At 48.7% G+C, this 13,266-nt stretch overlaps 1 protein-coding gene across 1 annotated transcript in view; it reads left to right on the forward strand.

Moving 5' to 3' along the window:
* The first annotated feature begins 491 nt into the window (after positions 1-491).
* Positions 492-13,266, forward strand: part of CORO1C (coronin 1C) — a 43,662-nt gene continuing 30,887 nt past the window's right edge. The window contains exon 1 of the mRNA XM_080629006.1: positions 492-594. The gene's annotated coding sequence lies outside the window, so the exon portion shown is untranslated. The remainder of the gene's footprint in view (positions 595-13,266) is intronic.

Raw genomic sequence — 13,266 nt, forward strand, 5'->3', positions numbered from 1 at the left:
GCTCAGCTCACGGTGAGGCTGTGCCTCCATCAGCGCTCGCAGGTGTCAGCTCCGTGGCCGTAGTGCCCGGACCCCCCCCCATCACCCGGGTGTGCACAGCGGGACTGCACCATCCCTGCTGGGAGGGAAGAGGCTCAGCCAGGCTGGGGGCAGCGAGGGGACACCGAGGGGCGGCCCCTTCGGCAAGGAGCTGAGCCCAGGAAGGTAACCGGACAACGGGAACCAGGAAACGGGAGCCGGGTGCGGGGGGCCCGGCTCCGGTTCCGGTCCGGCCCTCATGCGACGCCGCATCCCCCGTGCTGAGGGATGGGAATGGGGGGGGGGGTGTGTGTGTGTGTGTGAGAGCGCGCAATCACGCATGGGCGAGCGCCGCTCCGCCATTGACTGGACGAGCTGCCACTCACCGCGCGGCCCCGCCCCAAAGCTGAGAGGCGTGGCCAACCAGGAGCGGGGCGGGAGGCGGGGCCAATGGGAGGCGGGGCCTTGCGTCAGCCCCGCCCCGTGCCGCGGCGCTCAGTCGGGCGGCGGCGGCTGGCGGCGGAGGCGGCTCCGCCGGGCTGAGGAGCGGACGCGGGGACGCGGCTCAGGATCGCGGTGCGCGGCGCGGCGGGAACCCGGGTGGCGGCGGTGGGAGGGCAGCGGAAGGGCAGGGAGGCGGCGGTGCCTGTGGAAGGGCTCCGGGCCGAGCCTGAACCGAGCCGGGCCGAGCCGAGTGGGGCGGGCGTTAGTGCGGGCTCTTCCTGCGCGGCTGTACCCGCCGAGCCCTTTCTGAGGCGGCGGCCGCTGTCAGCGCCCGGGCCTGCGGGAGGAAGCGCGCTCCCCGCCGCGGTTGGACGCCGCGCTCCGCCCGGGGCTTCCCCCTGCTCCCCTCCGTGCGCGGCAGCGGAGCGCCCCGGGGCCGGCATCCGGGCGGGGGGCGCGGGTCGGCGGCGGGGCATGGCCGGGGCGCGGCTCCCCGGCGGCGGGGCCGCCCCTGCGCGCCGGCACCTGATGCCCGCCGCAGCCCCGCGCCCGCCTTTGTTCCGCTTGGGTCTCGCTGGGCTTTTTCCTCCTCTTGTTCCTTCCATGGCGACGCAGCAGCGGCTCGGTGGCACCGGCGTGTGCGTGTGGCCCCGGAGCGCCGCGAACCCGCTGGCACCGTGGGTAACGCTGCAGAGGACAAAAGATGACCGGAGGGTTTAGCTCTGGTTTTTTGCTTTACGCTCTCATTGACCTGGTGCGTGTCACACCGTTACCGGTGGCTCCTCCGAGTCTGCTCGGGAGATGTGTGAAGTCCCGGGCTCTCTGACGTGCTCCCAGGCTTTGTTTTTCTCCGCAAAAAGCCACGTTGTTTTAATAGCGATGTGTCAAAGGCCGGAATGCAAAGGTTTGTGCTTGTCTGAGCTCTGTGAAATGAGCTGCTTCCTTGCTCCTGGTACGTGGAGGAGCATCTGATGTGCAGCATTCAGCTGTAGTACCCGGGACTAGACAATGTGATGCTGTGATTGCACAGGAGACGGGTCTAAAAAAGCCCCAAAAGGGCTAGAAAGTGGCTGAGACAAAAGTAAAACTGATGGGTGCAGTTTTATTGTCCAAGTGATAGCATTAGTGCTGTGGGGGTTTTACTAGCTGTAGTTTGAGCCACGTACGTGTGTGTTTGAGCGTATCTGTTCATGCAGGTGTGGAGTGGTCCAGGCAAGACCAAAGGATGCTGGCAAAATGGAAGCGGGATGTATTGAACAGTCCAGGTTGTGGCTGGCTTTTTAGTTTGCTGATACAGATTCGGGTTTAATTTTAGGCCAGGCTGTATCCTGATTACCTGACTCTCGCCTCTGTAAGCATGTGCAGGAGGGAAGCTCGGTGCCTGCTGTGAGTGTGGGAAAATGGTGTGAACTGGCACAGTGAGAAGCGTGTTCCTATGTGTGATGGTTACAGAAAGCAGTGTGTGCGAGGCAGGAGAGGATATATTTGATTTTCATTTGAATAACAAGCATTGAATCATCCTTTCTGCTCAAGGAGGGGGAGAAACCAGATGGCTGTGAACTCCCCGAGACGTGTTATTGCAGCTAATACTCCTGTTTGCTGAAACTGTGTACACAAAGGTAGAAGATCAAATACTGTTGCGATAAAGTCGACGTGTGTTTATTTTGTGTGTATGTTTGGAGTATTTTCAGTAGCCAGAGGAAGACCCGACGCACCGGGGTGCCTGTCAGGGAGCATTTACTTCGTGTTTGTTTTAATATAGCACTTCATGACAGTCATTTTTCAATGGTCACTTGTATACAGATTGCTTTAATCAGCATTTGTGTGTCTCTGTTCTCTGTTGGCATGACTCTGTCTTCTAGTGAGCTGCCTTTTCAAACATCATTGGCTTTTTTCAAGTGAAATCTTCGTGCTTATTGCATCTGTCACTTCTGGGATGCACTCCAAGCGCAAGGCAGAGATTCAGTGTAATGGCAATGAGGAGGAATGCACAGAAGGGTAAAATAGCAGCTTTCTGGAGTGATGCAGTGAAGGCCGCTGAGAGCTCTGCCCTCAGTAACCACTCCCTGCATCATGTTCAACTTTAATATTGGGCTGTAATGGTGGCTTCATAAAATGGCTCATTAAAGCACCACGTTGCGTTTTGATTATAAGAGAATTGGTGTTATTAGCCTGAATTTGGTTACTGATGCTGAGGACTATGGCTTGGATGCCAGCTTCCTATTTTGAAGACATGAGCAAAACACTTCCTGGCCTGAGTCTGCAGCTGGGTGAGGTCATCAGTGCACCACTCCCAGGGCCAGGAATGTCCTTTCAGGCAAACACAGGCACATTTTCACTTGACTTTTAAAGGATGGGTTTGTTTGTTTTGATTTTTTTTGTCTGACTTGAGGCTTTTGTGATCATCTCAGTCTTTCCTTAAGGATGTGTTGGGACACAAACTCACCGAGGATTTGAAGTGCCCCAGTTTCAGCGTTTACAGGGCATATGAATGAGAATTAAATGTCTGTCTGCTCTTCGAGCTCTTTCCCTGCTGTCTCCCCTACCTAATATTTTTGGTCTGCTTATATTTTGGTGGTTCACTCTGAAATTAATCTGACTGGAAACTCAGTTATTCCGGATGTGTTGAGTATACCGCTATAGTTGGGGATCAGTTACTGAGCCCTTTCATTCTGTTTGCTAATAAGATTGCTTTGTTCTGTTCTTCCTCAAGTGAGTAATTCCACTAAAAATGGATTATTTGTTTCTTTTTGAGGTTATAATTGCTCAGCACATGGCTTTTAGATGAGGATATTTTAGATTATAGCATTAGGCATGTAAAATACCAGGGTGACACCAGACTTACTCAGCTTTTCAGTGTAGTAGTGACAGGTCTTAGGGGCCCCACCAGCAGGTCTGCATTTGCACTGTAGGCCTCTCCAACGCAGAGTCTGGCACTGATGGTCCACAGAGGAGCAAACTGACTGCAGAGGTTCCTAATGGACTACACCATTAGTTGCATTACAACCATCAGTTGTGTATGTGCATGTATGGGTTTGTTTAGTGAGCACAAGTCTGATCAGAATTAATGGCTGGATGTGGATGTAATGATGGAGCTATAAAGTAGGTGACTGTTGCGCAAATAAGTTTAGTTCGCACCTCTCTCATGTGGTTCTTCATGATAGTAAGACAGAGGTCATCTCTTTACAGCAGATATTGTGGTAACAAGTCACAGCGCCTCTGGAATGGAAGAGGCTTTTGTGTTGGAATACCATAAAAGCCTTAAAATCCTGCTCTCTAGGTCACGAACTTGTCAGAAATAATGATAATGGTATCTGCTGCTGCCTCCTATGGGGGACAAAACATTGTTTTTTCGAAGGCTGCCAGCTTGCTGATGTCGTCGTGGTGCCCATCAATAGGTTTCCTTGGGTTAGAGTAAAACATGGGCTCTTCAGCCCTGTCTCCTCTTCATCTTTCTTTGTTAATGAGTCAGATACCAAGGTAGAACCACCTGCACTGTAGAAAGGACAATAATATTTCTTCAGCATTACCACTGTGCTGCGTCAGCATTATTTGTTTTGTCTTGATCCAAATTTTGTTGATGAAAACAACAGATTTTTGTATCATATGCTTTTTGCTATGAGTATATAATGACTCTTGAGGTCTGGCTCTCAGTGGGAGAAGCTGGTTGAGGTTGAATCAGCTATAGTGACTCTGACATTGAGCTGGGCCTCTCAAGCCATCCTTAATTAGGTTTTTCTTGTTTTCTCTTTTAATAATTGAATTTGAAAAATGGCTGGAAATGAAATTAAAGCAGTGGTGAGGCCTGATTTAAAGCAATTAAGGTTCAGGCTGATGTGGTCAGTGTGCTGAGATGAGCTGGCAGCTTTGGGCTGGAGCATGGCTGAGCTGTGCCTAAGGCGAAGCGTGCCCTTCAGGAGAGATTGTGGTGTCCCTGGGCTCTCCATCCAAATTTTGGCTGGCCAGAGCATCTTTGTGTGTAATCTCTGTATGTATAAGCATACATGTAATCTGTGTGCAGTCCTTCTTAGCTCAATAGTAAGGCAACCATTTCTGCAGCCTTATCAAATGTACCTGGAGCAGGATTTCATACAACTGGATGGGGATGGTGTGCTTAAAACTACACCTTGTTTGCCTCCATCTGTGAAGCTAGGCAGAACATTTCACCTGCAGTTCCTGCTATAGGCAGTCTCTGGAAAATGGACTTCAAATCACTTTGATTGGGGTCTTTAGAAATGTAGGAGCTTCCCCTCCCTTCCTGCTCCATCCCCTTAGTTCTGCATATAGTTGCCATAGAGACTGTGTCCTGGAGTCCTTGAAAATCCATTGTTTATCTCACATAAATGTATAAACCTGCTGTATTAAAGCATCACGCTTTGAAGCGTCCTGGTCCCATGCAGATCTGATAGGGGCTTGACATCCTACGGTGCTGCAGGTTTGGGTACTGGACATGCGTCAGGCACAGTCGGACAAGCTGATAATGGGTGTAATTAGCACCACCAGGGATTAGCAGGCAGCAGTAAATTCAAGCTGGAGTAAGCACTGCGTCCCTTGGGAGCCGGGCAAACTGGCAGTGCTGGGCAGATGATCACTTGATAAGGAAGATAGTCATCAGCAGAGGCTCAACAGCCAGGGACTGGGCTTGGTGCTGGTGTTACCTTTTCAAGTTGCCTTTTCTTAATCCCCTTTCACTTTAAATCCTTAAAAACCTCACGGTTTGTTCGTTCATGCTGGACTCTTGACCACCCAAATGACTTGGGGTAAAAGCTTGGCATTTACTTGGTGCTTTTCATCATACAGTGGCCAGTCAGTGCTACAGTTGTTTCTTGCAGTTCTCTGTGTGATGCGGATCAATACCCTTGTTTCGATGTTGGAAGTGTGAGGTTCAGTGTTTTGCTCAGGGTTGTGCAGGTACCAGGCTGGGAATACTTGTAGTATGTAATACTAGGTGTACTTGTTGTTTTACAGGTGGTTCATCTGTTTGCACCAGCATACATGGTGGGATGTGTGTGTGGATAAATGGCCATTCTTACACTTAGTTTTTCAACTGCTCCTTTCTTACTCAGTACTTACGTTAATTATACTGTATCTTGAAGGTTGGAGTAAATAGGCACAAAACTGTCTTGTTCAGAACAGGAGGTAGATTAAAGTGATTTTAAGGTTTATGTCCATTTTTGGACCTGCGAAGATCAGTTTATAAGGCAGGAAGAAAACCCAGAGCCTGCTTAGGCAAACATGGATAGCCAGACGTACTTCAGCAGTGTGTACCTTTGCTTTAGCACAGTGTCAAGTGTAGCACAAAACACTTCTAGCTGATTGTCATCATGCCTTCCAGCATCTTTTTCCTGCTCTCTGGAGCAATTTGTTAAAGCTTTTCTTGGTCTTGTTGTGTAGATGTGGGCTACCCTGGCTTGGCCTCCCGTTCTGCCATGCTTTGGATGCGCTGGGTTATCTATCCTCTTCACTTTGCTCCCTGGTGTTTCTTCGAGGGTAAAGGTTATCTTTTTGTTCTTTATATGTGGTGCTTGCCACATTGATCTTCTGGTCTGCTAAGGGAATTCTTAAGCACTATGAATGATCACATAAAAACCAGCTGGGGCTTATCTCGGTGTAATACTGCCTGTTGTTTTGGCTGCTCTCCTTCAGAACTGCTGTAAATGCCACAGGGACTCTCAAAGGGCTGGAAGTGTGGGTTGCACGTGCAGTAATGTGATTGTCGAGCCAACAGGTAAGTAAAGCTTAAAGGTCACTAAGCACAGGCTGTAATTCTTCATGCCCCTTGGTGAAAACAAGTTCCCCAGCTGAAGAGCAGCCAACTGCAGGTGCCTTCCCCAGGGAGTCAGCCTTCATGCAGTGCTATCAGGGGTGATTCTCCCTGTCAGGTAGGCAGAGAGCTGCTGTGGGAGTGCTGGGGACAGCGGGTACATTCCTTGTCCTTGGCACAGGGAGCCTGTGGGTGTAGGAAGATGTTTTTTCTTCTTGCATCCGAAATCTTCCTCTGCAGTGTAGCAGGAGTGTTTATTAAAGCTGCTACTGAACTAATAACACTTTTCCTAAGTCAATGTGTCTATTCTCACCTGTTCAGAGAGGTGAGAAAGATGTTCCATGTTGCATTCACGGTGTAACACCAGCTCAGTTGGGTTGCTGCCCTCTTAGCACAGCATGTGATGGCCTCTGCTGCAGTGTAGGACAGCAGCCTGAAATGGATCAGGGACAAAGAACATCTGTAGGACAGAAGAAATGTGTTTGAACTTGGAACCCTTTGCTCAAACACATGTTTGAGGAGCTCTAATTGGTACCACAAGATAGGGATTTAAAATCAAGTTAGCAGATAGAGCTATCTGGGTTTGAGTTGTAGCCTCCTCCAGTCTCTTCCTCCCTCCCCCAGCCCTGATTTCAAATTGCATGTTACAGAAACAGGACAGAATGACAATGGTGCTCTTTGAATTATAGGCTACTCGGCCAGAAGAGCTGGCAGGACGGCAAATGGAAATCTGGAGAAATACACACCACTTCCAGCTGGGAGAACTGAGATGCGTTTTGCAGCTTATTTGTACAGCGTGAAAATCTCAGATGTTTGTGTTGTCCAGTCTGAACCTTCTGCATTGAGGATATTGTCTTCTCTCTGAGAATTAATCATTATTGGTTTTATTTTGAGACATCAAAAGCAGTTCAGTGTGAGTGTCTCACCTTTTGAGTGGGTGTTATTGAGTAGCTTGAGATGTGAAAGTCTCTAATTTGGGCTCCAGTTCGGATGAGGTGTTTCTCAGGGTGTGCTGACCAAGCCCGTTCCTACTTTCTGGAGTAGAGCATCCATTCAGAATTGCAGTGTGAGGGACCATGCTGCTCTGAGCAATAACTCCAGCCTCACCGTGATGTTGTCCAGGTCTCTGGTCCATCACAGGGCTGGAATCAAACTCAAGACACCACAACAGAGGTGTGGTCCAAGAGATGCTGCCATTACACTTGGCCATCCTCTTCCTGTCTGATGGCATCCCCCAAGGCAGCACTGTCCTCTCAGTGGGCTCCCAGCAGATCTGGGTGCTGTGTTCCATCCAGCAGGCCAGTGGAGCATTTGTGGTCAGGCAGGGCCATCTGGAGAATGCTGCATCCTCACTTGGTCAGTCTGACTCACACTTGGCTGCCCTATTTGTGAGCCTCGGTTGTGCTGATGTGTTGTTTCTGCTTTATTTCTAAGTTGGGAGGATTTTGTGTCCCAGCTAACTTTGTGTTGAGAGCAGAGGGCTTTCTGCAGGCCTTGGTTTCCTCATGATGGCTCTTGGTGCTCCTGAAGAACTGGGACCTGAGACTATTTATCTTCTTAAAACATCTTTAATGTTTGTAGTTTGTTCCTGTGGGTAACACATGTTGTAATGGAGGAATAAAAACCAGTTTAAGTCCTTTGAAGATTTCTCCTTTCAATAAATCTTCCTGTCATTTCTTTTTTTGAGGAAAGATCCCGTTAGCTGTAAGCAAGGAGAATCTGTGAAATACTTCCAGTAATACCTTAAAACCACTGGAGTTTTAAGAGGAAATGTGCTTACCTTAGAAAATACCATGTAATCAGGTTACCTTCACTCCTGCAGCCCTTCTGGGCTTGTGCAGAATGTGAAATCCTGCATGTGGTGTTGGTATTCCCATGCTTTAGGCTCCCAGCTCCTGGGTGCTGCTGTCTGCTTGACATCTAGCCTAAGCTCATCATCAAAGAGGGCAGACTGCATCCTCTATATGGCATTGAGTTTCAGGTTTAGTGGCTACCGGTGAGCTCCTCTGTCACACTCCTCTGTAGAAGGACTTTGAGTTTGCTGTTTATTTCCTTTGGGCATGTTTGATTGATTCATGTTTCAGGAGATAATGCAGTTGGTTTCTGCTGTTGGCACTGTCATGTTAGGAAGAAGGTGTTTGTGCCTTAGCTCGTTAGTTGGGAAAGATGGGACCTGGTGGTGATTTGGTGAGGAATTAATGAAGCTCTGGTGGGGAAGAGCTCTTTCTCCATTTGTAGCCACCATCCTTAGCTGGGACTCAGCTCTCACCCAAAACCAGGTTAGAAGAAAAGTGTGTGATGTCTCAGGAATATGGGCTGGAAGAAGCTTGCATATAACCTTCAAGAGTGCAGAAGAATGCAGCAAATTGGGGTAGCAGCTCTGAACAGATTGGTGCTTCCTTGTTAGCTCTGTTGCATTGATAAGAGAACTAGGTCAGCTCTATGGAGAAAGCATTTTATCTGCATACTTCTCCTCACTGGAATCCTGGTGCTTGGCTGTTGTAACAGCCCTGCTGACTTGCAGCTCTGCTCAGGGGGTTGTGCTCTCCCTCTCATGTCTTTCACGGGGTCAGAGTGTGGTCTGAAGCCCTGTTGCTTTCGTCTTTGTGGCATGTGCTGCTCTTACTGGGGGGTGATGCAGTCAGTCCCCGGGGGTGTAAGTAGCATCTTCCACCCTGCTGGTGTAATGTCTCTGGCTGAAGTTCATAGGGCTGTTGTTCAGCTCTGGAAGCATGTTGCTCTGTGTCTTGGCAGTGGATGAGGATTCAGTGTGTGAAGAAGCATCTCTGTTGTTTATTCCAGTGGAGAAAGTGGAGAATGAAGGCTCTTGGAGCCATCCAGATATCCCCCAATACATCACCCATCACCGTGATGAATTCTTTGGTGTGATGATTCTTGTGTGCATTCATTGCCCTCTCTTTATGGTGGATGACACAAATTAAATGAAGCCAGACAATACTCTCTGTTCAGGGTAGTGACTTTCGACTGCAGTGTCCTTTTGCCACTGTAAATGATGGTAGATGATGTACTGTTAAACTGTAAAGATACAAGCTACAGAAGGGTATGAATAGTAAGATCCCCAAGAAGGTGAATTGCATGCCTGAAAACTTTTACGTTAAAATACCCATTGATTCCCTGTGTGCACGTGAAAGGAGTGCCAGCCACAGCCTGAGAGACATACACAGGGTAAACACTTAGGAAATAGCACGTGCCTCTTGATGCCTGCAAGATTTAACCATTGTGAGCACTTCTGACTTAAGAGTTTTTTATGTTATAACAGTGTTCGTGTGATTGTTTCAGGGTAGAGCTCTGAAAACCCAATCGTATCAAGTATTTCACAGGTTAGAACCAACACCTTGCACTTTGTCCAGAACAGCAATTTCAGCTTAGTTTAAGTTTGGCTTGTGTTACATTTTTGAATGTGGTGGGCTCCCCAGTTGAGATATAATCAAATTCCCTGGTAGTTTGTGGTTTAGGTTCCCATCCCAGAATAGAATCTCGCCAGTGGTAGAACAGCTGGAAATTTCAGTATTACGTTCATATTCCAGCTTCTTGTCTTTCAAACAAAGTGAAATCAGATGGCAGGCTCTTGCTCAACCTAGCCTAAAGTAACCAAAGACTGAAAATCATCTGTGCACAAGTCTGATGTGTTTTGGAATTGTGACCATCTGTAAGTGGTGTTCACCTTTGGTTTAAATAACTCTGAACATCTGAAAACAAAAGGGCTGTCAGCAATAGACTTACTATGAATTGATTTGAAAGGGTATACCAGAGAGGGGACAGACAGCATTAGGTTTGAAAGCAGAGGACTGCATCAAGGTCTTTGTGGCTGTTCCTTTTAGCTGCCAGAGGTTTCATGTGAAGTTTTAGGGCAAGCTGAAATTCTTGTGGCCATGTGATTTATTTTCCGCTCCGTTCCCATCCTTGCCCAAATATTGCAAGACTTAATATCATGAGACTGAGTTCACGGATTCCCTTGATGCTTGGAGAAGGAGATGAAGCCTTGCTGGTGGTACGATGCCTCTCCACTCTAACAGCGGTGGCGATTGACTGCTCTTGTGATTTGATGCTAGTCATGGCTCTGAACTCGCCATAGGATATGTGCTCCTGTGGTGGTCAGCGTGCTCCTTGCAGCTCATGCGCATTGGGTTCAAAGAAAGATGGTCTCCACTATCCTCGCTATCTGTGTGGCTCCACTGATGGAGCTGGCAGCAAACACTTGCCTCTTGCTTCCCCCACGGATGTGTCTCACTTCCCTTCCTCTGCCAGAGGTGTGCTCAGACATGCTGTCCTTGAAATGATCTGGCGGGCTTCTCTTCTGAATGAGTGAGGCTTCCGAGGTGTTCCTAACACACTGCAGCACGGTGAGGCTGTGAAGTGTTTATGTGCAGTATGCGTGCTGCTGGGCTAAGCAGGAGGCAGCCCGTGTCCGCTGGTGTACAACAGGCCATGCGCACGCAGGGGTTACAGAACCCACAGAGGTTGCCCAACCAAGTGCTGTGAAGTTAAGAAATGCCACAAGTGAGTGATTAGGAAATAACCTGGGTGATACTTGTTCCCTTTTTCACATGCGGTGGGATAGAGCTGTCAGCTCAGGCCTTGCTCTGCTGGGCAGGCAGTGATGCTTGCAGTGGTGGGATGGAGCAGGAAGTGCAATGGGGTGGTGGTCTCTTTATGGTTTAAAACCTGAATGCTTATATGCCCCGTTCCATATGTGGCTGTACCTTATCTACCAGATGATGTTCAAAGTGCTCTGAAGAGTAAATTACTAGATTCCTTGTGGTGCTTATCTCCATGATGGCCAACTGCTCTGCAGATGTGGCTCAGCCCTGCTGTGAGGGAGGGTGTTTTTGCCATGATGGGGGCCTTTAGGCCTCAGGTTGAAACATCCTCAGTATTGGCTCAGGATTATAACATTCCTCAAGGTTTCATCTCTGAGCATTCACTGCTCTTACAGATGAGGCTCAAGCATCTCAGCCCAGGTGTTCGGAATGACCTTGGGCTGTCCACGTTGCTGTGTCCCCATGGCAAATGAGGCAGGTGTCCCCTGGTATTAATCATCATCGCTACTTTGTGCTGGTGGCACTGCCTGTTTTGTACCTTGGTTTATTTTCTTTCCCTCCTTATCTGCTTCTCAGTTGTTCAGTTATCTGAGACTGCCTTTATTCCAAACCTGCCACTGAAGTGGATGCAACCTCTTTGATAAGGCTCTGAGTTTGGGGGTTCACCATCAACAGCTTATCTTGACATGTTCCATTTGGAAAAGAGCCTTTCCAGTCCCATGTACCCACTGTTTGTAAGGGATGTTCTCCCTATCCAGTGGATCTGTATGTCTTCACCTCCCTCAGCAGTAGCCTCTGGCTGCCTGTGACTTAAACCAGCCTTTTATTCTCCGTGCCTCCCTTTCCAGAAGCAATCACAATCACATGGGCCGAGCAGGATTTTGCCATTAGTGGGGGGTTTTCCTGTAAGTGTTCCCTAGCAGGATGCATTTCCTCTTGCATAAGCAGGCTGAAAACCCTCCGAAGCCACAGAAATACATCTGTTGGCTTCTTGAGACAGATAAATCCTTTATAAACAGGAAAATGGGCAAACTCATGGTAACTCTTGTGACACATCATGATGGGAGATCAGAAAGGAACGGAATGAAAAGTATCACTGTGCAAGCGTGGCTGATGACATCCTGCCTTTCTAAGGTCCTTTTAAACACTGACACAAAGGCCAGTGGCTGAGCTGTGCAGTGGGAGACCAAGGGAAAAGGTTGGTAGGATTCAGCTGGAAGGCACTTGACATTTGGAGGGGGGAAAGAGGAGTTCTGAAGGCTCTTTGGTGCGTCCCCAGCAGGACGTGTAAGATGCTGTGTGTCCCGGAGTGGGATCCAGGAGATCAGTGTGGTCGTAGATCTGTCAGCACTTCTATTGTAGTGGTCTTTGCAGGGTGTCTAGCGCTTCTGTTTGGATTTTGCTGAGGGCTGTAACTCTGGCAGTATCGAAACTCCTTTCAGCTCCCAGTTGGGAGGGTTTAAATCCTCCAAATTTGTACTTTACCCAAAAAAGAGAAAATATTTCCTGTCTAGCAAGTGTATGGAGAGGGTTCCAGCTCCTTAGCGAAGATTCAGCAGCACAGACAATGATCTAATTAACTTCCTTTTTAAAGCTCCAGCTCCAAGTCCATTTCCTAAGAGTGAATGCCTGGCACAGCCCCATTAGCCAGGGATGCGCTTTCTTGCCCACTCGGGTATTTCCATAGTCACTTCCCAAGGGTCGCTCAGCCAGCCAGGTTGTATTCTGTGTGTGTCATAGAGGCTGAATCAGTCTTTCCTTATGGTGAATCATCTCAGATGTTGGGGTCTCATCTGATCATCCTACCAGGGGCCAACCAGGGAGCTCCTGCCCGCACTGAGCCTGCACAGGGCCCTGCTATGGGAACCTGCGGCAACCAAATTGAGCTGTGGTTTGCTTGCAGATGATGGAGGAGGGGATGCTCTGCGGTATTGAGAAACAAATGAGATACTAAATGCTATTCACGTATGCACAAGAGGCTGGGGGTAGGGAGAAGATGACTTTTGGTGCTGGGCACTGAGCTAACCCCGCTTTGTTTTTCACCTGCTCGCTGTCTGTGCTCAGAGATCTGCAGCCCCTGCTCTTTTCTAACTGCAGCCTGCACATCTCCCCCCATCCTTCCCTCTGGAGAGCAGCCAGATCAAAATGGCTGTGATCCAACGCCAAGAATCACTCCCTTTGCTATGGAAATGAGGACTTGGAGGCTGCTCACCATGTGTTCACCAGAGAGTTCCTGCTGAGGATGATGAGCCGGTAGGTGGGAAGAGGGCAGCAAAGGTGTGCTTGAACAAATCCGTTCGGAACAAATACGGGTATTTTTGGGTACATCTGACTCTTTGTGTTTTTTAAAGTCATTTATAGAAAACAAACAAAAAACCCCTTTCCATCAAATGGTAAAACTGAGGGGAATAAAGCAGTAGAATCTCACCATAGGATAAAGGGTGTTTCTCTTCTGTTACTGGAAGGAGTGGCAGATCT

The sequence above is a fragment of the Psittacula echo genome, assembly GCF_963264785.1.
Source record: "Psittacula echo genome assembly, chromosome: 13".
Lineage (NCBI taxonomy): Eukaryota > Metazoa > Chordata > Aves > Psittaciformes > Psittacidae > Psittacula > Psittacula echo.